Below are 23,503 nucleotides of genomic sequence, written 5' to 3' on the forward strand. Positions count from 1 at the left end.
ACAAAATCAACATATAGAAATCTGTTGCTTTTCTATACACCAACAGTGAAGTAGCAGAAAGAGAAATGAAGGAATCAGTCCCGTTTATAGTTACACCCAAAACAAAAAGATACCTAGAAATATACCCAACCAAAGAGGTGAAATATCTGTACTCTGAAAACTATAAAATACTGATGAAGAGATTCAAGACGCTGTTGTCTTTGTTGTGGCACCTCAGAGGTGGTCGGGTGAAACTGAACATCTCTTTCCCAGCTACTGGCTGTGAGGAACTCATTGAAGTGGATGATGAATGGAAACTTCATACATTTTAGGAGAAGCGTTTGGCCAAAGAAGTTGCTGCTGATGTCTTGGGTGAAGAATGGAAGGGTTATGTGGTCCAGATCAGTGGTGGCAATGACAAACAAGGCTTCCCCAAGAAACAGCATGTCTTGACCCAAGGCTGTGTCTGCGTGCTGCTGAGTAAGGAGCATTCCTGCTACAGACCAAGGAGGACTGGAGAAAGAAAGTGCCAGTCTGTTTGGGGTTGTGGATGCCAATCTCAGTGTTTTCAATTTGGTCGTTGTTCAAAAAAAGAAAGGGAAGAAGGATAATCCTGGACTCACTGATACTACTGTGCCTCGTTGCCCAGGACCCAAAAGAGCTAGCAGAATCTGCAAACTTTTCAGTCTCTCTAAAGAAGATGATGACCACCAGTAGGTTTTGAGGAAGCCCCTGAACCAAATTGCCCAGGATTCAGCATCTTGTTACTCTACGTGTCCTCCAACACTGAGCCACCCAGGCGCACCTGGAACACTTTCTAACACCGTAAAAAATGGATTAAAGACCTAAATATGAGACCTGAAACAGAGTAACCTCTTTGACATTAGCTATCAAAACTTCTTTCCAGATATGTCTCCTGAGGCAAGGGAAACAAAAGCAATAATAAACTATTGAGGGGCACCTGGGTGGCTCAGTGGGTTAAAGCCTCTGTCTTCGGCTCAGGCCATGATCCCAGGGTCCTGGGATCAAGCCCGAATCGAGCTCTCTGCTCAGCAGGGAGCCTGCTTCCTCCTCTCTCTTTCTGCCTGCCTCTCTGTCTACTTGTCATCTCTCTGTCAAATAAATAAATAACATCTTAAAAAGATAAACTATTAAGATTACATAAAAATTAAAAGCTTCTGTACAGTGAATGAAGCCATCAACAAAACTAGAAGACAACCTATGGAATGGGAGAAGATATTTGTAAATGACCTATCTGATAAAGGGTTAGTATCCAAAATACATAAAGAGCTTATAAAACTCACTCCCCAGGGACATCTGGGTAGCTCAGTTAAGTGTTGAAATTTTGATCTCAGCTCAGGTCTTAATTTCAGGGTTGTGAGTTCAAGCCCCTCATTGGGCTCCATGCCCAGCATGAAGTCTACTAAAAAACCAAAAGAAAACAAACACCCCAAAGATGAATAATCCAATTAAAAATGGACAGAAGACATGAACAGGCATTTGACATACAGTTGGTCAAAAGACACATGAAAAGATGCTCAACACCTCTTATCAGGGAAATTCAAATCAAAACTGCAATGATATATTACCTTACATTTGTCAGAATGGCTGAAATCCACAACAGAAGAATCAACAGGTGTTGGAGGATGTGGAGAAAGAGGAACTCTCTTGCACTGTTGGTGGGAATGCAAACTGGTGCAGCCACCACGGAAACAGTATGGGGGTTCCTCAGTACACTAAACATAGAACTACCCTGCAATCCAGCAATTTCACTACTAGGTATTTACCCAAAGAATTCAAAAATATTTATTCAGAGGGATACATGCACCTCAGTGTTTAACAGAAGCATTATCCACAATAGCCAAATTATGGAAACAACCCAAGTATCCACTGATTGATGAATGGATAAAGAAGATGTGATATATATATATAGGTATAGATATAGATATAGATATAGATATAATGGACTCAGCCATAAAAAAAGAATGAAATCTTGACATTTGCAATGACATGGATGGAGCTATAGAGTATTATACTGAGCAAAATAAGTCAGTGAGAAAAAGACAAATGTCATATGATCTCATTCATATGTGGAATTGAAGAAACAAAACCAGGGGCGCCTGGGTGGCTCAGTGGGTTAAAGCCTCTGCCTTCGGCTCAGGTCATGATCCCAGGGTCTTGGGATCGAGCCCCGCATCGGGCTCTCTGCTCAGCAGGGAGCCTGCTTCCCCTCCTCTCTCTCTGCCTGCCTCTGTCTACTTGTGAGCTCTCTCTCTGTCAAATAAATAAATAAAATCTTTAAAAAAAAAAAAAAGAAACAAAACCAAAAAGCAAAGGTAAAAAAATGAGAGAGGAAGAGAAAGAGGGAGATAGACTGCACATCAAGAAACAGACTCTTAACTATAGAGAACAAATTGATGGTTACCAGAAGGGAGGTGGGTTGGGGGATAAGTTAAATAGGTGATGGGGATTAAGGAGTGCACTTGTCATGATGAGCACTGGGTGATATATGAAAGTGTTGAATTAAAAAAATGAAGTAGACTTGAACTCTAAGAAAAAAATAAAAATTGAAGTAGAGTTGACACACAGTATTACATTAGTTTCAAGTGTAAAACATAGTGATTCAACAACTCTATACGTTATGCTATGCTCAGACGCTTCCCACAATTATAGCTGCCATCAGTCATCCTATAGGCTATTACAGTACCAGTGATTATATTCCCACGGCTGTGCCTTTATCTCCATGACTTACTCATTGCATAACTGAAAGCCTGTACCTCCCACTCCCCTTTACCCATGTTGCCCAAGTCTCCACCCTTCTACTTCTGGTAACAATCAACATGTTCTCTGTATTTATGGGTCTGTTTCTGCTTTTTTTGTTGTTGTTCTTATGTTTTATTTTCTAAATTCCTCATGTCATGTGCTATTTATTACATCTTCTTTATCCATTCATCTATGGATGGACACTTGGATTTGTGTATAACATCTTCCATGTCTTGGATATTGTAAATAATGCTACATAAACATGTATCTTTTCAAGTTAGCATTTTTGTTTTCTTTGGGTAAATACTGAGTAGTGGAATTACCAGATCATACGGTATTTCTATTTTTAATTTTTGGGGGGAATCTACTGTTGTCCACAGTGTCTGTACCAATTTACATTCCCACCAACAGTGCATGAGAGTTCCTTTTCCGCCACACCTTTGCCAACACTTGTTATTTGTTGTCTTTTTGATTCTAGCCATTCTAACAGGTGTAAGGGGATATCTCATTGTAGTTTTGATTTGTATTTCTCTGATGATTAGTGATGTTGAACATCTTTTTATGTGTCTGCTGGCTATCTGTATGTCTTTGGAAAGATGCCTATTCAGGTACTCTGCCCCTTTTTATTTGGATGATTTGTATTTTTGATGTTGAGTTGTATATGTCTTTATATATTTTGGATAGGAACCCCTGATCAGATATACTATTTGCATATATTTTCTCCCATTCCATATACCATTTCATTTTATTGATAATTTCCTTGCTGCACAAAAGCTTTTTATTTGATGTAGTCCCAATGGTTTACTTTTGCTTTTGTTTCCCTTGCCTTATGAGACGTATCTAGAAAAATGTTGTGACAGCCAATATCAAATAAATTATTTCCAATGTTTTCTTCTAGGAGTTTTATAGTTTCATGTCCTACATTTAGGTCTGTAATCCATTTTGAGTTTGTGTGTGTGTGTGTGTGTGTGTGTGTGTGAAAGTTAATCAGCCCACTTTTATCACTATTTTTATTTTTCAGTTAATCTTTTTAAGCTGTTGATCCATTTTAAAAAATGGAGTTATGCTATACATACCAGTAAATAGTGAAAATGCAAATTTAATAGACAACACACTCATTTGATAGACGAAATGGCCAACACAATTTTATATGCACATATGCAGTCTTTGGGGATATCATTAAGAACATACTAATTTAAAAAATGAGATGTTTATTAAAATTGTAGTTAATGTTATGTGTCAAATTTGAGGAAACATATACACACACCAAATTATCTTTTTCCCCTGGAGGGCTTGACTTGCAGACCAATTAGGAACACCTGTGATTTGAGGATCTTACTTGAGAAATAACTGCTGTAGATGATGGGGAGCCTTCAGGGGAGGTTAAATGGAGACTGACAGGTCAGGTCTTAGTTTGACCATGTGCAAATTAGAAGTGAAGAGATGGTGGAAAGGGACATTGGTTAGAAGTCTATTTCTGTGCCTTAATTAGGACGGCAACAGTGGGAATACAGACTCTAAGGCAAAAAGAGATGAAAATCATCTCTTTGGGAAAAATGTATGGTCAGCCTTGGTACTGCTTCCCAGGATGAGAGAGCTGCTGTTGCTAAGAACAAGCACAGGGAGCTTATACTTCCCTGAACTGCTGTCTTGTGGTGCCAGAATTATTATTATTATTGTTGTTATTATTATCATCACTGTTGCATTTCATGACTTTTTTTAGTTTTTCTTTTTTAGATTTCATTTCTTGTTATTTATTATTGAAGTGTAGTTGATATGCAATGTTGTATTAGTTTCACATGCACAGCATAGTGATCTGACAATTCTGTACATTATTCAGTGCTTGTCCTGGTAAGTGTAGTTACCATCTGTCACCACACAGTGTTATTGCAGTATTATTGACTGAGTTCCCTCTGCTATACTTTTCACCTTTGTGACTTAGTTATTTTATAACTGAAAGTTTGTAGCCCTTAATCCCCTTCCTCTATTGCACCCATCTCCCCACCCACCTCCCCTCTGGTAGAATTTATTCTTTTAATCTTTTTATTTTTAGGTAATTGTAGATTCACATATGATTCTAAGAAATAATACAAAGTAATCTGGTGTCTTCTTCACCCAGTTTCTCCCTAGGGGAACATCTTGTGTAATTGTAATAAATATCACAACCAGGAAGTTGACTTTGGTACTATCCATCAACCTTATCCACCAATTTTAGATGCACTTGTGTATGCGTGTGTGTTTAGCTTTCTGCAGTTTTATCACATGTAGATTCATGTATCCACCACAACCACAGTCAGCATATAGAGTAGTGGTCCCTCATGCTGCCCTGTGATAGCCACTGTCACTGTCCCCCCAACACACACACACACACACACACACACTCAAACACACACCACCTCCTAAGCTCCTGGCAGCCACCAATTTGTTTTCCAGATCTGAGATTGTGTAGTTTCCAGAACGTTCTATAAATGGAATCATACAGTGTATAATTTCTAGAGATTGGCTTTTTCCAGTCATTGTAATTCCCTTGAGATCCAGCCAAATAGCTTTGTCCCTTTTTATTGCTGAGTATATTCCATGGTCTGGATGGACCACAGTGTGCTTAATTGTTCACCTATTGAAGGACATTTGTGTTGTTTCCAGTCTTCAGAATTGATTTTTTAAAATTATTTTAATTTGTTCTTCAAAAAAAAAAAAGCTTTTACTGCAATCGGTGAAAGAATACATGGAGACAAAATTAATAATCTTCCTCCTGCCTCCCCAGCAATCACTGTTAACAGCCTTGTGCTTATCCTTACACACTTTTCTCACATACAAATGTGCAAACAAATACTAGAAGGTATTTTTTGCTTGTAGAATAATGTGTTTGTATTATATGCTTTACACCACAATTAGCCTTACTTGATAATACTTTATGACATCCCTCCAGTAATAGATGTAAAAGAAGAACTTTCCATTTGCAGCAATACACCTAGGAAATACCAAAATGGGTACAGTAGTGGACCAGGACCTCTGGTCTGGGCAGGACAGGGTAGGCTTGCCTCTCCCTGCTCCTCCCTGCAAAGTGCAGCTGTTAACTCTGGAAACAGTACAGGTGACAACCAGAGAATTCTGCAAGGTGGAAAGAGAAGGGTGAATTGCTTGGGATGCCAGGGCTGGAGGAACAACATAGAGGGAGGACATTTTACAACCACCTCCCCCACCAGCTGAAGAAAGTAACCGGCTCCCAGCATTTTCCAACCCCCAGCCTAGCAGTAGAAGACAGCCCAGGTGGCACGAAAGCTCCACCAAGGCCAGCTGAGTCAGGCAGCCCCAGCAAAAGATTGACTGGGGACTTGCTGACACCAAGAAGGGGGCAGTCCCATTTATGCCTCGAAACTATGGAGATGCTCTCCCTCCTATCTGGGTCTGAGACCCTTTTCCCCACTGAAAGACACATGGTAACCAGTGAGCACTCTCACCCTGAGAAACTAGGTGGCCAGAGACACTGGCAAGAGGAATCTCACCATAGTCAGCACCTGGCCCAGGAAGCCTCTTTAGTCCTACCTGCCCAGAGGGACCAGGCAGCCGGCCTGGAAAACTCCTTTAGCCCCCTCAGACAGCATTAGCAGGAACCAGAGGAGCCCCAGTGGCTCCAGATAAATTAAGCATCCCAAAATAACATCACAAAAGCTCTGAAAATTAAATTGTCATTGGAACTGCAGTCCAGAAAAGTAGGCCAGGCCCACTTATAAACATTAAACCTGAACAAGGTGACTGCTTGCTCAAATATAAGATTTAAATAGGACCCAGCGCCTCCTAACATAATAGCCGAAATGTTCAGGATACAATAGAAAATCATCTGTCTCACCAAGAACCAGGCTGACACAACTTGAATAGAAAAAATAATTGACTGATGCAACACTACGGTGAATAGATGTTAGAATCTCTTGACAAGGATTTTTTTTTTTTTTAAGATTTTACTTTTTTATCTGTCAGAGAGCACAAGCTCTCTGCAACAGGCAGAGGGAGAAGCGGGCTCCCCACTGAGCAGGGAGCCCGAAGCGGGACTCGATCCCAGGACCTTGGGATCATGACACTTAACCCACTGAGCCACCCAGGTGTCCTGTTGATGAGGATTTAAAGCCGCCATCATAAAAAAGCCTCTACAACCAATTACAATTTCTCTCGAAATAAAAATATGGACAAGTCTTATCAAAGAAAGAGAAGTTATAAAAAAATAGCTAAATGGAAATTATGGAACTGAAAATACAATAGCAAATTTTTAAAACTTGCTGGATGAAGTCAAGAGTAGAATGGAGATGGCAGAAAACAGAATTCATGAATTTGAGGCTAGAATTTACCCAACCTGAACAGAGAACAGTTGACTGAAAAAAAAAAAAAAGAGATCAGAATCTTAGGAACAATACAAAAGATATATTTGGACCATCAGAATCTCAGAAGGGACTGAAAGCTTTCAAAAAATAGCATTCAGGGGTGCCTGGGTAGCTCAGTTGGTTGAGCAGCTGCCTCCGGCTCGGGTTGTGATCCCGGGGTCCTGGGATAGAGCCCCACATTGGGCTCCCTGCTCAGCGGGGAGTCTGCTTCTCCCTCTCCTTCTGCCTGCTGCTCTGCCTACTAGTCCTCTCTATCTGTCAAATAAATAAATAAAATCTTTTAAAAATAAAAAAAAAACATTTAAAGAAATAATGGCCAGAAATTTCCCAAATTTAGTGTAAACATAAAACTACTGTTCATCTACTTGGGATTTATTTATTTGTCTAAAATATTTTTAATTTATTCATTTATCAAAACAGGATAAACCCAAAGAAATCCATGTCAAAGCACATCATAATTAAACTTCTGAAAACAAAGGACAAAGAAACAATCTTGAAAGCACCAGAGAGAAACCACATGTTATCTCCAAGAGAACACCAATTCAAATGACAACTAAGTTTTCATCTGATACTCTCTCTGGAGGCTTGAAAAAAGGAACACTACATCAAAAACTAATGACCAATGTAACACAATAAAAAAAAAAAGAAAAGAAGTGGACATTTTTCAAGAGCTGAAAAAGAGGAGCTATCAACCCAGAATTACATGTCCAGCAAAACTATCCTGCAGAATGCAGGAAAATGAAAAGAATTTGCAATTGTGGACATACCTTGAAAGGATAGCCAAAGGAAGTTTTCAGCCAGAAACGAACGTTAGAAGAAGGGATGTTGGAGCATCAGAAAGGAGGAAGGAACCATGGCAATAGCAGAAATATGGGTCCATGCAATAATTATCCTCATGAGTTTTATAAATCATGTTTAACAATCAAAAAATATTATAACATCATTTGGTACTCAAGACAATGATATTTAAAAGTGGGGAAGTAGAGGGACTTAAATGGAAGGAAGGTTTCCACACTTCACCCAAAGGGGTAAAACATTGATACCAGTAGGTTGTGGTGTCACACATAATGTTGTAATACCCAGAACCACCACTAACCAAACTACATAGTGTGATACACTCGAAAACACTGTGAATGTAAAATGGTATAGTTGCTGTGGAAAACAGTATGGCGGTTCCTCAGAAAGTTAAAAACAGAATTACCACACAGTTCTATGTGGAATTAATGGCAATTTCACTTCTGGGTACGTACTCGAATGAACGGAAAGCAAAGGCCCAAAGAGTAATCTGTACAACCATGTTCGTAGCGGCATTGGTCACAACAGCTAAAACACGGAAGCAAGAACCCAAGAGTTTGTCGTCGGTTGAATGGGTAAGTGAATGTGGTATATTTATGCAGTGGAATATTATTCAGCCTTAATAAAGGAAGGAATTCCGCAATGTGCTGCAAAATGGGTGAACCTGAAGGATGTTATGCTAAGGGAAATCAGCCAGTCATAAGACCATATGGTTCCACTTACATAAGGTTTTCAGAGTCGTCAAAATCATAGACAGAAAGTGGAATGGTGGTTGCCTGTGGCTAGGGGCAGGAGGGAATGAGGAGTTGTTAATGAATGTAGAGTTTCCAATTTCAAGATGAACAGATTTATGGAGATGGATGGGGTGATGCCTATGCAACAATGTAAATATACACCTAAAAATGGTTAAAATAATAAATTTTACATTTTGTGTGCTTGGTCCCAATGGAAAAATTTGAAAGGAGAAAACAATATATACATAAATCAAGATGAGATTCTAAAAATGTTCAAATAACCACAGGAAGGCAAGACATGAGAAACAGAGGAAACTGGGGCACCTGGCTGGCTGAGTCGGTGGAGCATGTGACTCTTGGTCTCGGGGTTGTGAGTTCAAGCCCTGTTTGGGTGATAGGGATTACTTAAAAATAAAATCTTAAAAAAAAAAGAAGAAACAGAGAAAATCATACCAAAATGGCCAAGATTTGTGATAGCCCCCAAATGGCGTTAGCCTAAATGTCCTACAATAAGCGATTGGTTAATGAGAGCACATCTGTACCAGGAACACTACTTAGCAATAACAAGGAATGAGCCAGTGATACCCGTAACCGCCTGGATGAGTCTAATGGGAATTATGCTGAGCAGAAAAAGACAATCCCAAAAGGTCACATTAGTATGATTCTCATTACATAAGACTCTTGAAATGACGACATTATCAGCCTGGAGAAAAGATTACTGGTTGTCAGGGGATGGGGGAGGGGCAAGTGGGCAGGAAGGCTGTCCAAGGGCACACAAGAGATCCTTGTGACAGTGGAGCAGTTGTGTATATTGATTGTGGTGAATACACCCTTACACAGGTGTTAAATTGCACAGAATTACAGATGAATAAGTACAAGTAAAATTGCAGAAATGTGAATAATCAGTGAATTGCATCTATGTCAAGATCCTGGGTGAGGGCGCCTGGGTGGCTCAGTGGGTTAAGCCGCTGCCTTCGACTCAGGTCATGATCCCAGGGTTCTGGGATCGAGTCCCACATCGGGCTCTCTGCTCAGCAGGGAGCCTGCTTCCCTCTCTCTCTCTCTACTTGTGATCTCTCTCTGTCAAGTAAATAAATAAAATCTTTAAAAAAAAAAAAAAAAAGATCCTGGGTGAGACCAGACTTGCAGAGATGTGGATGTGTTTATTACCTTTATTACCTCTATCACAAGTTTATAGATATGTCCAAACCCATCAAAACATATACATTAAATGTGTGCAATTTTTTTTTAAAGATTTTATTTAGTTATTTATTTGACAGACAGAGATCACAAGTAGGCAGAGAGGCAGGCAGAGAAAGAGAGAGGAGGAAGCAGGCTCCCCGCTGAGCAGAGAGCCCGACGTGGGGCTCGATCCCAGAACCCTGGGATCATGACCTGAGCCGAAGGCAGAGGCTTTAACCCACTGAGCCACCCAGGCGCCCCAAATGTGTGCAATTTTTAAAATAAGAATTACAGCTCAGTAAAGCTATAAAAAAGAGAGAAAAAAATCCTGGGTATGATATTGTACTGCAGTCTTGCAGGATGTTGCCTTTGGAGGAAACTGGACAAAAGGTACACAGTGTCTCTGTATTTTTTTTAAGATTTTATTTATTTATTTGACAGAGAGAGATCACAAGTAGACCGAGAGGCAGGCAGAGAGAGAGAGAGAGAGAGAGAGAGAGAAGCAGGCTCCCTGCCGAGCAGAGAGCCCGATGCGGGACTCAATCCCAGGACCCTGAGACCATGACCTGAGCCGAAGGCAGCGGCCCAACCCACTGAGCCACCCAGGCGCCCCTGTATTATTTCTTAAAACTGCATGTGAATCTATAATTATCTCAATGTTTAATTGCTAAAAAAAAAAAAAAAAAAGAAAGAAAGAAAGAAAAGTGAGACACTGTGATGCACCACAATTGGTTCTGAGAAACAAGTATGAACTTTGGGCATCACCTGGGATGTGCTGGACCAGCTCAGGACCTAACTGAAGACTTTCTTGAGTAACGATCAGCAGATCTTATAACCAGTCATACAAGGGCTTGTGGACTTGCTCTGTCCAGCCCAGCGGAGGAGAGGAGAAATCAGTTCCTTCCCCCATCTTAGGGTCTAGAGTCTCATCTGGATTTTAGTTCTCATCTGTTCCCTTATGGTGGTTGTCATTATTTTCAAGCCACACCTGTGGTCTGAAAAGCAGTTAAAACTCCCTGGAGTCGATGACACATGTGGTGTCTGCCACTGTTTTGAAAATATACAACTCATCCTAGGAGACTGGTTATTACCTCCCAGACCAGACTCCAGAAATCTCCAGTGCGGCCGCCAGGGACACTGAGTGTCCATGTATAGGTAAGGCCCATCAATCAACTCTTTGAGACTGGACTAACAGAAGACCAGTGAGAAAAGTACATTTCTTGTATCATAAAAATACTTATTCCAGTAGCATAAATCTGGAAACAATCTTTCATTCCTACCTTTATTTTGCTACGTTAAGTCCAGATATAATATAAAGGAAGAGAAAATGATTAGGTCAAAATGACCTTGTTTTGTCATTGAACTCAGCTCTTGGCTGTCAGGCTCTCTGGATTGCCATTCAGGAAGACATTCTCTCTCACCCTCTGGGGCTTTCAGAAGGTTGCAAGTTTGCCAGCACACACAGGTCCAAGCTGGGAGGGACTCTGTCTTAAAGGTCAGGGCCAGGCCAGACATTACCTTCTTCTGTTACTTTCTTAATTTAGAATACCCCTCAATATTGTGTTTTTTCTACTTTTCATAATGGAAATCAGAAATGGAAAAAAGATATTAAAAAAGAAAAAAGAGAAAGAGAAAGGAAGGAAGGAGGAAGGAAGGAAGAAGAAAGAGAGAAAGAAAGAAAAATGCAACAAAAGTGAGTTTTCTTTCCCATCTAGAAAGCATCCCACTAATGTTTTTGCTGGCTTTAAAAGACTTGGGTCAATCTGTAACTTTAAAGGAATCAAAACTTTTTGTCCCTTCTATGAATATTTTGGACACATTTGATACAACAGAGTGTAAAGTTTGTGCAGTACAAATAGAAGATATACTGTTTCTTGTTTTCTCCACGAAAGGCTCTGATAGAGTTGGAAAATCTGAAGTAGAGAGGGCGGAAAGAGCTCAAGGTGTAATTTTTTTTTTTTTTTAAGATTTTATTTATTTGACAGCAAGAGATCACAAGTAGGCAGAGAGGCAGACAGAGAGAGAGAGGGTAGGAAGCAGGCTCCCTGCAAGGCAGAGAGCCCGACGTGGGGCTCGATCCCAGGACCCCGGGATCATGACCCAAGCTGAAGGCAGAGGCTTTAACCCACTGAGCCACCCAGGTGCCCCTCAAGGTGTAATTTTTAAGAGCCCAGGACTTCCAGAACATTCACATCTTTGAAGCTGAGAAATTATTACCACCAGGTGGCAGCAGAGACCTTGTTCAGAGAATCTGGTCAATTCCCAGGTCTGAACCGAGGTTGAGGATAAAGGTTAATCCAGACTAGACTGTACCTGTTTCTTTACTTGTGAAATGGAAAATCTGCCTCATCTGTAATGCACCCTAGTTTCATTGATCCAGGGATTGAACAATACCCTCTGAAAAGAAAAGCCGTTCGAAATCCTGTCCTGCACCTTTTTTTTTTTTTTAAAGATTTTATTTATTTATTTGACAGACAGAGATCACAAGTAGGCAGAGAGGCAGGCAGAGAGAGAGGAAGGGAAGCAGGCTCCCTGCTGAGCAGAGAGCCCAATGCGGGACTCGATCCCGGGACCCTGAGATCATGACCTGAGCCGAAGGCAGCGGCTTAACCCACTGAGCCACCCAGGCGCCCTGTCCCGCACCTTCTTGAGTATGAACGTGTCTCACGCACTGCTAAAACCTGAGCTTTTTTTTTTTTTTTAAATTCTATTTATTTATTTGTCAGAGAGGGAGAGAGATCACAAGCAGGGGGAGCTGCAGGCAGAGGGGGAAGCAGGCTTCCCGCTGAGCAAGGAGGCTGACAGGGGATTCGATCCCATGACTCCGAGATCATGACCTGAACCAAAGATAGACGCTTAACCCAGTGAGCCACCCAGGTACCCTTAAAATCTGAGCTATTAACATTAATTTTAAATTGCATTTTTAAATGAGAAACGTAGTTTAAAATACAGGTGGCGGGCGAGGTGTTTCAGAGGATTCTACCAGTATCGATTCTGGAAGTGAATGAGAAAGGCAGAAACTGAAGTACGGAGAAAGTAAAATAGTTAAGTAAAGCTGAAGTCAGGTGTCACATATTATGGGTATAATGTGACTCTCAGAGTCTCACAGTACTCTCATTTAGGGAAATAAACTTGATGAGCCCCTTTGGTTATGAGAGGTGGGCTGCCTCTGACGCCATCGAAAAAAGATGCTAAAAAATAAAGCTTTGTTTTCCTGTCTAATAAGGCAAGAGGAATTTCACACTCCCGGGGAGCTACGGGGAGGAGAGAGACACCTGGCAGAAGGTCTAGCCCCACAGAGGGACACGCTGAGAAATTTGCTGACATGGGGAAATGGCTGAAAAGTTTCTCAGAATAGTGATACTTAACATTCCCTTTCGGATCATTCCCTGTTCTACGCTCAACTACAACCAATCCTTACATCCAAGTCGGCCACACTCAGTATCTTTGCGTCGCTGGGTTTGGGGAAAGGAAAGCAGAGGAGTAAGGGTCAGGATGGAGTGCTGGGTTAAAGGAGGCATTAAATCTTGTCCCCGAGTTGCAAGCAAATAGGTTGCAGCCCAGACTGCCTGGATCCATATCAGGTTCCAGGAAATCAGTGAGAGCTGTAGGGAAGGCAGCCCACAGCCTGCCTTGCTGAGATAATAAGGAGAGAAGTCGGGGTGCTTGGGTGGCTCAATGGGTTAAAGAGAAAGGTGACATCGGCAAGATGGAGGAGTGGGGGTGGGGGCGGTGTATCTGATTACACCAGAGGAGACTTCAACTTTGAATTGTTTAGCAAAAGGCAGTGAGCTCCCGGTCACTGGAATAGTTCTCCTAGTAGCATCTATCCAGAGGATCATAGAGGGCGTTCTTGCTTTGATTAAGAGGCTCCACAAGAATCCCCATGAGGGAAAATCACTGTCTTTCCCTCTACCTACTTCCTGATACCGTTTCACGCAAAGATCAACCTGCGGGTTTACAGAAATGTAATGTGCCTCAATGCACTGATGCTCGAGGGATTCTTTCTTTCTTTCTTTCTTTCTTTTTTTAAAGTTTTTATTTATTTGACAGAGATCACAAGCAGGCAGAGAGGCAGGCAGAGAGAGAGGAAGGGAAGCAGGCTCCCCGCTGAGCAGAGAGCCCAATGCGGGGCTCGATCCCAGGACCCTGAGATCATGACCCCAGCAGAAAGCAGAGGCTTTAACCCACTGAGCCACCCAGGCGCCCTTCTTTCTTTCTTTTTTAAGATTTTATTTATTTATCAGAGACAGAGAGAGCACAGGCAGGCAGAGTGGCAGGCAGAGGCTGAGGTAGAAGCAGGCTCCCCACCGAGCAAGGAGCCAGATGTGGGACTCAATCCCAGGATGCTGGGATCATGACCTGAGCCGAAGGCAGCCGCTCTACCGGCTGAACCACCCAAGAGTCCCTCAAGGGATTATTTCTTTTTATTTTTTAGAATATTTTAATTAACATATGATGTATTATTAGCCCCAGGGGTACAGGTCGGTGATTGATTAGTCTTACACACTTCACAGCACTCACCATAGCACATACCCTCCCCAATGTCCATAACCCAACCACCCTCTCCCTACCCCCCTCCCCACAGCAACCCTCAGTTTGTTTTGTGAGATTAAGAGTCTCTTATGGTTTGTCTCCCTCCCGATCCCATCTTGTTTCATTTTCTCTCAAGGGATTCTTTCTTTTTTTTTTTTTTTTAAGATTTTTTTTTTTTTTTTTTAATTTATTTGACAGATCACAAGTAGGCAGAGGCAGGCAGAGAGAGACAGGAGGAGGAGGCAGGCTCCCTGTTGAGCAGAGAGCCCGATGCGGGACTCGATCCCAGGACCCTGAGATCATGACCTGAGCCGAAGGCAGAGGCTTTAACCCACTGAGCCACCCAGGCGCCCCTCAAGGGATTATTTCTTAAAGGATGTTCCACTCATTCTGATTCCACTTTTCCATAGCTTCGCTTAACAAGTTATCTGTTGGGTTTCAGGCACTCTGAAACGTTTGTAAGGCACACTTGTTAATTGGACACCATCCCTGCTCTTCTATGATCTTGTGTTTTGGCGTGCACAGTGCTGGTTATAAGGAGGGCTTTCTGGGTTCTTAATCTGGGGCGGTGGGAAGGGCGCTGACAAATCGGAGACCTTTGTTCTCACCCCCGCTTTGCCGGGTGTGGGCAGAGCAAGGACAAGACTCCTGTAAATCTCTAACCATCACTCTGTAAAGCAAAGGTGCAGAACTATTCCAGGTGTCACCAACTCCAAAGCCTGTGGCGTTCCTGCACGTAACATAAGTAACATGAGGCAAGCAGATGTTATGATTTGTTTCATAATGATACCATAAGTAGAATTCTCTGGAAACGCTCTTTGCATAGTAAGCACACTGTGCCTTTTCCTCTTCTATGAGTCATTGTGTTGTCTCCCATTCTTTTTTTTTTTTATTTTGAAAAATGTTAAAATGTATTAATAGTTAACATCACATAGTTAATTCGACTAGCTCTTTATTATACATGGCAACATCTTTACTAGACTTAGTGCTCAAAGATTTGAGATTCAATGTATCCCAAAGATTGAGATTCACTGGATTTACATCAGGCAAAGCAGCATCAGCAAGGAGCTGTCACCTAACTGTGCGAACACAGACATTCAAAATGCATTTTCCTTTTTGGGAACCAGCAACATTCTTTTCTTGAAACCCTCAGCCTTCCAGGTCTTTCCACTTATCTTCCCACACTGATAGAGTCCTGGTGTAAGAGATCTTAGGGGCACACAACAGACTTTACCACAGCTTTTTGAAGCAGGGAAGAGATTTATGAAAGAGAAGTAAGTCACAGAAACTTGAGGTGGCCTCAGAAATCAGGCCTGGGGGCCCTTTAGCCCGAGAGAAGGGTTCCAGGCAGGGTACAGGATGCCTAGGCAATTTGCAGTTCAGCTGGAACATGCTTGCTTGTTGTTAATATGAAGTTCAAATTTAACTAGGTATCTTGTATTTTTAATTGCTAAATCGGCAACCCTATTCCAGGGTCATGCAGAAATTATACCTTGGGTTGATCCCAGCTGCTGGCTCCAACAGTGTACCACCCTGAGGTCTTGAAAAGACTTCCATTAGCTAACAAACCAAAGGCCAGATAACCGGTCTTACGGAAACGCAAGTTAAGACTAAGGATAGCATCGGTGAGACAGTGCTCACAGGGGTAGGAGCCTGCAACCCCGTGTCCAGACTGCATGGACTGCCTCTCAGCTCACCGGTGTCCTTGGCGTGGTGCCTCAGTTTCCGCCTCTGCAAAGTTTAAGTAACACGACAGTAGTCCCCCTTGCCTGCAGCTCACTACCGTGGAACTACCCACAGTCAACCCTGATCTGGAAGCCAGTGATCCTCTTTCTGACATGTGGCAGAAGGTCAATAGTAGCCTGAAGGTCAACACTCATGCTAGTCACCTCACTTCAGGTCGTCATGTAGGCCCTTTACCATCTCACACCCTTACATGGGGGCCAAGTTCAGTACAGAGAAGGCATTTTGAAAGAGACTACATTTATAATTTATATATAATTTAATAATTTATAAATCCCACATTATCATAGGTATGTGTGCATGGGGATAAATAATACAGTATATATATATACAGGATAATACAGTATATAAGGTTTATTTCTATCTGCAGTTTCAGGCATCCACTGGGGGTCTTGGAACATATCCCCTGGCATTAAGGGAAGACTACTGTACTTACCCCACTGGGGTTATTCTGAGTAATGTATTTCTATAGTTCCAATATTGCCTCAGAGTTCATTGTACTGTAGCATAGCGTTCTCTCCACTCCCCTGGCAGGGTCTCCTAGAGAATTAGGGGTCTCCTGCCCCTAATACTCCGCCTTGCCACCACAATTTACTTTGGAAACCCTCAAGACTCAATTCATCACCTTAACCTTTCTTATGTCAACACAGGAAGTTTATAAACGTATTTCTTTTTTTTTAAAAAAGATTTTATTTACTTATTTGACAGACAGATCACAAGTAGGCAGGGAGGCAGGCAGAGAGAGAGAGGAGGAAACAGGCTCCCCGCTGGGCAGAGAGCCCGATTTGGGGCTTGATCCCAGGTCCCAGGGACCATGACCCGAGCTGAAGGCAGAGTATCAACCCACTGAGCCACCCAGGTGCCCCTATAAATGTATTTCACTCAGCCAGGTGATCAAGGTCAAAAGCAACAGTGATTAGTCATGTTGACAGTGTGATATGATAGTGGATAGGGTGTGACAAACAGGTCACTCTACCTCTGGGGTCTTCCCCCGCCCCCACCTCTAATCCATAAGCCCAGTCTAATCACGAGAAAAACATCAGACAAATCCCAACTGACGGACATTCTACAAAACACCTGGCCAGTACGCAAAGTGTCAAGGTCATCAAAAACAAGGGAAGTCTGAAGAACTATCACAGCCAAGCGGAACCACAGGAGGCATGACAGCTAAAATGCAATGTGGGATCCTGAAAAGGATCCTGGAACAGAAAAGTGATCGGAGGGAAAGATGAATGTCAACTGTTAATAAGGAGGGAGACTGAGTGTGAGGCATGTGGGGACTGTCTCTTAACGTCTGCAATTTTCCTGTAAATCTAAAATGCTTCTAAAATAAAAAGGGTTTGGGGACGCCTGGGTGACTCAGTTGTTTAAGCATCTGCCTTTGGCTCAGGTCATGATTCCAGGGTCCTCGGATCGAGTCCCTTGTTGGGCTCTCTGCTCAGAGGGGAGGGTGTGTCTTCTTCTCCCTCTCCTGCTGCTGCTCTCCCTGCTTGTGCCCTCACTCTCTCTCTCTCAAATAAATAAAATCTTTTAAAAAAGTGTTAGTATGAAAATGTTGACCTTCACATTGTTTATTCTAGCAGAATAAAACGAAACAAACTGCTTTTTTTTTTTTTTTAATTTGAGAGAGAGAGATCACAAGTAGGCAGAGCAGCAGGCAAAGAGAGAAGGGGAAGCAGGCTCCCCGCTGAGCAGAGAGCCCGATGCGGGGCTCGACTCCAGGACCCCGAGATAATGACCTGAGCTGAAGGCAGAGGCTTAAACCACTGAGCCACCCAGGAACCCCCTATTCCTGCTTTTTTAAAAGAATAATAAATGCAGATACATTTATAAATGCAAGCATACACCAGTCATAGGAATGTTTTCTGGAGAATTGTCCTGGAAGGGTTTGGGGTGAAAAAAGATTTTTATGTTTTATTTTTAATTTTTTGAACTGCTTGATTATTATTATTATTTTTTTTTTGCTATGTTGTTTGGACTCTTTAGTGTAAAAAAGAAAAAAACTAGTTAAATACTATAAGTCTTCCTTGCCAAAAGCAAACAAGCAACTTTCTTTAAATATAGAAAGAGAAGTTTTTCCTGGCTGCTAAGTGCCTGAGAAGAATTTCGTGTTGTTGGAGACAGCTAGGCTTAAAGCACGTGAGCCCCTCAATTTTGCTTTGAGTGGGACAGCTGTACCTGAGGCAACATGTTTATATGGGCCGGAAAAGCCCACACCTGAAGAATATGTGCTTGTGATCTAGGGCTCTATTGAATAGGATTATCACTAAATAAATTCCATGGGTGTGTTTTCCATTTTAGATGCAGCATCACTTTGCTCTCAAGTAAGCAGACCGTCCTCATCACCTTAAGGTTCATAGCTTAGTTAATAGGTGGTGACAAACCATATTTTAAATGTCCTTCCTTATAAAAAGTGCTGGCATTTTTGTATATTACAAAGTCCTTGGGATAACAGTGGTGCCCAAGAAAATGTAACTCCTTCTTATTGATTTATAAGTAGGCTCCGGGGGGCCTGGCTGGCTCAGTCAGTTAAGCTTCTGCCTTCCACGCAGGTCATGATCCCAGGGTCCTCAGACTGAGTCCCACATCAGGCTCTCTGCTCCGAGCGGAGCTGCTTCTCCCTCTGCACCTTCCCCCAGCTTGTGCTTGCGCTCTCTCTCTCTTGCAAAAATAAAAGAAATATTTAAAAATAAAGATAGAGGGCGCCTGGGTGGCTCAGTGGGTTAAAGCCTCTGCCTTTGGCTCAGGTCATGATCTCAGGATCCTGGGATCCAGCCCTGCATCAGGCTCTCTGCTCAGCGGGGAGCCTGCTTCCTCCTCTCTTTCTGCCTCTCTGCCTACTTGTGATCTCTGTCTGTCAAATAAATAAATAAAATCTTAAAAAAAAAAAATGGAAGTAGGCCCCGCGCCCAGCATGGAGCCCAATGCAGGGCTTGAACTCCCAACCCTGAGATGAAGACCTGAGCCAAGATCAAGCCCAGTGTTTAACAGCCCGAGCCACCCAAGCACCCCAGTGACTGTTGTGAAAGAGTTTCAGAAGGAGTTAAAAAAAAGATAGAATGTTACGTCAGACGGATAAGCCTAGGTCTGTTCCAAGACCTTCGAATTCAAGAAATTGGGAGCAATTGGGAGCAAAGGATGATAATATTAATTAAAAAAGATACAGCGAAGAACTTTTATTTATGTTAGAATTCCAACTTTATCAAACAAACAACCTGTACACGGACATATTTAAACATGGAATAAGGGGGAAAAAACATGGAATAAGAATCATTTCCCAAGGCGCCTGGGTGGCTCAGTGGGTTAAGCCGCTGCCTTCGGCTCAGGTCATGATCTCAGGGTCCTGGGATCGAGTCCCGCATTGGGCTCTCTGCTCAGCAGGGAGCCTGCTTCCCTTCCTCTCTCTCTGCCTGCCTCTCTGCCTACTTGTGATCTCTGTCTGTCAAATAAATAAATAAAATCTTTAAAAAAAAAAAAAGAATCATTTCCCAGTCCAGGTTACGGCCCCTCCTCCCCTGAGGAGCAGCTGTGGCCCAGCCTCTGGGTAAAGTGAGGCCCTGGCCCGCCCAGCCCCGGGGGAAGGTGCTTAGCATTAAGCTGGAAGGGCCCTGCACGGTGGTCCCGGTGGCTCCCTGGGCCCCGGGAGAGGAGGTCTACACTGGGCTCATCGAGGATCCAAGTCTCTGGGGCCCCTGGAAGCCAAGGAGTGGAACAGGTAGGCTGGGTGGGGAGTGGTTACCCAGAGACACAGGAGCTGGGTAACGGGAAGGCAATCACTACCTCCTCCGTGGGGAGCGATCGTCATTGAGGGTTGATCTAAGAGCATTTGAGGGCAGGGTCCGCTGTTTTTAACGATTTCAAGAAAAAAAAAAAGCTTGTAGGCTAGGATCCCGAGGAACACCCCTGTCAGTAAAGAGGCTGGCTTGTTGCCTCCTTGGAGAGGGGCCGAGCAGCCCCCAGGTCCCCTGGTTCGCTCGCTCCGTGGGGTGTGGGACCTGACTCCAGGATCTGCACGGGCGAGAGCTGATCTCACGTGGGGCCTTGGAAGCAAGCATTGGCTCTGGCTTGGATGTTACCTTTCTGTGAGAGGCAAGGCTCGTTCTGTGACTGGACACGTTAATGAAGGTTATAGGAAGGGGAGCAGGGAGGGGTTACTGCTGGTACTGGTAAAGCAGCAGCTGGGGGTGCCCCCTTGGCTGCGGGGGTGGTTCCTTGGTGGTACTTTGTGGCTTGATGGAGTTCAGGTTCTATCTGTTACAGGGCATGAGGCCCCCGGGGTCCAGGTTTGGTCTGGCTCTGGCCTGGTCTCAGCGTGGTCCTGTTTGCTGTGGATGCTGGGGAGGAGGACAGCAGGACCTAGATGAGAGGGGGGCCAGTGGGGTGGGGTAGGGTAAGGAGGGGGGCTGCTTTCCTGCCTCAGGCAGGATGACAGCAAATCACAGGCTGAAGTCACGGTCGGAGTAACAGCAAGTTCTTATGTACTAACCAAGTCCTTAGCTTCTTGGTAGTTTGAGCCTCAAGGAGTTGTTTTATGTTTGTTTTAAACAAATTATAAAAGAGTGTTACTACAGTGTTTATCAGTCAGAATCTTGATTTCCTCACCTTAATTCAGGGTTATTTACCTGTCAGATGCGCCAAGAAAGTTCCTCAGGTGAACAAAAACACATGGTATGATGCTGCGCATTTTCTGTGGGGCGTGTGTGTGTCTATATTGAAAACATTCTGGGGGTGCCTGGGTGGCTCAGTCTGTTAAGCGTCTGCCTTTGGTTCAGGTCATGATCCTGGGGTCCTGGGATCGAGTCCTCTATCGGGCTCTCTGCTCGGGTGGGGGGGGGTCTGCTTCTCCTTCTCTCTCTCTCCCTCTCCCCCTGCTTGTGCTGTCTCAAATGAATACATAAAATCTAAAACAACAACAACGACATTCTGGAAATACATGTTAAACAGATCAGTGTGGTTCCCCCGGAGTAGGAGGCAGACCAAAACAGGCAGTGATACCTCATTTTTTTTTTTTTTTTTTTTCCTTTTGAGAGAGAGTGTGAGCACGAGCAGGGAGGGATAGAGGTAGAGGAAGAATCCCAAGCAACCTCCACACTGAGTGCAGAGCCCAATGCGGGGTTTGATCTCACGACCCTGACATCATGACCTGAACCAAAACCAAGGGTTGGATGCTCAGCCAACTGAGCCACCCAGGTGCCCCAATACCTCACTTAAAAAAAAAAAAAAGCTTTTAGTTTTTAGGTTCACAGCAGAGTTGAATGGGAAGTACTGAGGTTTTCCACATACCCCGTGTGCCTACATATGCACAGCCTTCCCATTCCCAACGTCCCCTACCATAGTGGCTCATTTGTTACAACTGATGGACCTGCACTGAGACATGGTCCTCACCCAAAGCTTGTGCTCAGGGCCACTCTTCTGTCCTGCACTCTGTGGGTTTGGACAATGGTAATCATACAGAAGTTATGGTATCATTACTTCAGTACTATGGGAAATGGTTGGTAAATATTTGCTAAATCATTCTAACCAGGTGTGATAGGACAGCAACCGTGCTCCATTTTCAAGTTTTCTAAATACTAATTGCCTACTGAGGCTTCTCCCTTTAGCTGTATTTTCAAGCCATTGTGGAATTTTAAAAGTGTGAGGCATAAATTTTTCTGTTTCCATAATGTTTCTTCCACTTAGTTCTCCACCTTTAGGCTGACCCTCCCCACCTACATTGCAAATCCGCTGCTGGGAACCTCCAAAACCTTTTTTTGTTGTTGTTATGCTAATTCAGAGTTCCTAATCAGAGATGGATGGAGAGAGACCCCGAGGGTTCCAGAGGAGTCTCTGGGTGGATTCAAGGAGTCTGTAAACATATGAGGAAACAATAGCATATTTATTTTCACTAAGCTATACTTGAAATGTGTCATTCCTTTCAATTATTACGAAGGCATGCACATTTATACCTGATCGCACCTTAACATTCCATTTAAGTTATACGTTTAAGCTTTATTTTTCCTTAAACACCTCTTTTAAAAAGCTTTTTAGGGGCGCCTGGGTGGCTCAGTGGGTTAAAGCCTCTGCCTTCGGCTCGGGTCATGATCCCAGGGTCCTGGGATTGAGCCCAGCGTCGGGCTCTCTGCTCGGCAGGGAGCCTGCTTCCTCCTCTCTCTGCCTGCCTCTCTGCCTACTTGTGATCTCTGTCTGTCAAATAAATAAATAAAATCTTAAAAAAAACAAAACAAAAAAAAACTTTTTAAAAAATTCTAAACATATATTAATAAATTCCAAATATACACAAAGAGTATACGGTATAAAGAACCCGCACGCATTTCCCACCCATCTTCAACACCTGTCAGCCCTGTTCATCTCATTTCATGTCTAGCCTGGCCCCTTTCCCATCCCATCTTTGTCCTAGGATTGTTTTGAAGCAAATCTGGGACATCATATCATTTCATCCATAACACTTAAGTATGTATCATCAGGAGGCCAATATTCTGTGAAACAGAGCCATGACACTTAGAACTTCTTTTTTTTTTTTAAGATTTTATTTATTCATTTGACAGACAGAGATCACAAGTAGACAGAGAGGCAGGCAGAGAGAGAGGAAGGGAAGCAGGCTCCCTCCTGAGCAGAGAGCCCAACGCGGGGCTCGATCTCAGGACTCCGAGATCATGATCTGAGCTGAAGGCAGAGGCTTTAACCCACTGAGCCACCCACGCGTCCCCAGCAATAATTCTTAAATATTTAGTTAGCATTCAAGTTTCCTAAATTGTGCCACAAATGTTTCTTCAAACCAGTAACCAGAATCCATATATTAAATTAGTTGCTATGCTTTTTAATCTCTTCGAATCTAAAGGATCTATAGGTTTCCACTGTTTTCCATTCTTGCAATTTACCTGTCAAGGAAAAAATCATTTTTCTCTTCCAGTTAGCAAAAAACCAACCAACAAAAACAAAAACAAGAACAAAACCCTATTGTTTCTTCACATTTTATTTGTTGAAGGACATCTGTCCTATAGAACTTTCTACATTGTACATTTTGCTGATTGCATGTATTTCCTGTGAGTGGATAGGTAGACCTAGAGTAGGGTTTCTAGACAAAATACAGGACTCTCAGTAAAATTTGAATTTCAACTTAAGGGTGAATAATTTTTTTTTCTTTAGGGTAAGAATGCTCTGTGCCATATTTGGTCATCTTGTATTTTTATGGGCTAAATTTGCAACCATAATCTAGAGATTTGATTGCATTCAGGTTTGGGTTTTTTTTTTGGCAAAAATACATTCAATACTGTGTTGTGTTCTTCCATCAGGAGACACATAATAACTGGTTGTTTCTCTTTTTGTGATGTGAAGAAGGATCCCCGGATTCAGGTTTTGCCAGATTTATCTGTTGTTAACGTGACTCCTCAGCTT

The 23,503-nt window shown here is 42.8% G+C and overlaps 1 pseudogene; it reads left to right on the plus strand.

Annotated features, from left to right (window-relative positions):
• Positions 1-828, plus strand: LOC116865491 (annotated as a pseudogene).
• Positions 829-23,503: the final 22,675 nt, after the last annotated feature.

This window comes from Lontra canadensis, unplaced genomic scaffold, assembly GCF_010015895.1.
Source record: "Lontra canadensis isolate GAN:19392208 unplaced genomic scaffold, GSC_riverotter_1.0 scaffold8, whole genome shotgun sequence".
NCBI classification, from domain to species: domain Eukaryota; kingdom Metazoa; phylum Chordata; class Mammalia; order Carnivora; family Mustelidae; genus Lontra; species Lontra canadensis.